This window comes from Dendronephthya gigantea, unplaced genomic scaffold (assembly GCF_004324835.1).
Source record: "Dendronephthya gigantea isolate DGI-Jeju-01 unplaced genomic scaffold, DenGig_1.0 000125F, whole genome shotgun sequence".
NCBI classification, from domain to species: Eukaryota; Metazoa; Cnidaria; class Anthozoa; order Malacalcyonacea; family Nephtheidae; genus Dendronephthya; species Dendronephthya gigantea.
Genome location: NW_021163135.1, coordinates 464,080 through 466,174, shown reverse-complemented (window position 1 = coordinate 466,174; position 2,095 = coordinate 464,080). Strand labels below are relative to the sequence as shown.

The following is a 2,095-nucleotide window of genomic DNA, read 5'->3' as shown; positions in this document are numbered from 1 at the left end:
AAGTACAAGTGCTTAAAATGCAGAGTCTTTATTTGCAACGCATGTTCCACATATGAAGACAACGAAGATGTAAATGGCTGGAAGATGGGAAAAGCTGTGAGCTATCAAAATACATGGGCAAGTAGCTATTCAGGTAGCTCTATTTTCAATCAACCATTGCATGTCTCTTATTTCCACACATCACCACAGAATGATCAACGTCCAGACGAAAATATTGAAAATGTTCATGATAGTACAATGCAGTACCATACTCTATAAAAGAATTGAATTAACATATATACTGTGTTAGCATGTGCTTGTTGAGTTTTAATGTTTATTACAACAGAAACTTCTCTGAACTATTTTTATAACACTTTTAAAGTAACTTTAACAAGTTAGTTAATTAGCCTTTCCAGGAAGATCTTGATTCACTATTTTTGGCATATTTTCCCGTAACTGACATTAAACTCTTTTAAACAGTATTTCAAATGTTTAACTGTAAATCAATGCACCATTATTATTCTTACAGCTATACCTATATAAAGTCAAACATTTCACTGCATGGAATCCCTTGTATCGAGAAGGCAGTACCCCCCCCCCAAAAATGCCTGCGTGTGAAAGGCTAATTTAATTATGTAGATATTTGTTCATATTTTGAATCATAACTTTTGTTCTTGGTTTTGAGTAAAGTAACTATGCTTTGTTCTTCTCATTGTAAAACATGTTTTTAAGAGCTTCTCGGTTTTTGCTTCCCTCTATACTGAATTGTCTTTTAGTTTTCTGCACAACCTCATTTTAAGCATCTCGCGCACTGTTTCTCTGTCTCGCTTTTGATTTGTGACCGGGTCAATGGACAGATCACATTTCTTGGATATGGCATCTCCATATTCAATCCAAGCATTATGCAAAACAATACACGTGAGGGTTGCGATTTTAACCTCATGCGCACTACTGTCACATTTACGCAGGAGAACACGCCATCGGCCCTTCAATTGCCCATAAGCACCTTCTGTGACCATGCGTGCTCGACTGAGCCTGTAGTTGAAATACCTTTGCTCTTCTGTTAGAACAGCATCTGTTTAGGGCTTCATGAGCCACAACTGTAAGGGAAAGGCTGAGTCTCCAAGCACAAGCGGTGGTAAAGTTCTATCCAAGACTCTCTTTCCAATTTGCAGAAAGAATACACCTTCTGCTATTTGTTGCCACAAGTCTGTAGACTGTAAGATGACGGCATCATGGGAGTTCCCAGGAAAACTGCAACTGGCCCATATAAAACGATACCTTGCATCAATGAATGCCATTAATACCACCGAATAAAAGTTTTTGAAGTTGTGATATCCTTGCAAGATTCAAGTCCACCAGGCAGGCATTTAATCAGAATATGGCATCCGTCTACAGCAGCCAAACAAAACAGAAACTGCCAAAACTCCTCCATTTCAACCAATTTGTTTTTGAACATTTCTTTACTTGTTGGCAAATGTTTAGCCACTTGTGAACTCCACAGACACTCCACGATTGCTAAAGAAACTTCACAAACGATATTACGCACCGTAGAAACCCCAAGGCCGGACATTTGTGATATTGTATGATAGTAATCTCTCCTACCGAGGCAATATAAACAAATTGCAAGTCTTTCTTCAGGAGTTACAGGTTCCTCGTTAATGTTCTGCCGTTCTAGTCTGCTTCTGATTGGTGGTAAGATGTACTGAAATGTCTTCCACGAAATTCCCAGGGTCTTTTTAAATCTTGAGTCACTGTATGTATCCCATACCGTTTGCCACCAGCCAGGATTTCGAAAAAACCTCCGACATGTTCGATGTCTTCGAATTGGAACTTTCGAGTTTGCCTGCATTAGCCACATCAGTGATAGAAGAATATTTAACAACATATTCTTCCTCATGACAAGAAAAGACATCATATTAAACAAACACATTCTTCTCCTTCGATTGCTTTCAATCAGTTTCCAAATAGCAAATGTTTTTAATGGAAATCGCCTGGAAAACTTTGCCATTCTTATTTTTTTTATTTCTTCAAATTTGATTTCCCGCGCTAGCATGTACACCGCTGACCCTTATTACGTTCACAAAACTCAGCAAAAATAATTTTGCACGCCTAA

The 2,095-nt window shown here is 38.2% G+C and overlaps 1 pseudogene; it reads right to left on the bottom strand.

Annotated features, from left to right (window-relative positions):
• Positions 1-734: 734 nt before the first annotated feature.
• Positions 735-1,831, bottom strand: LOC114535803 (annotated as a pseudogene).
• Positions 1,832-2,095: the final 264 nt, after the last annotated feature.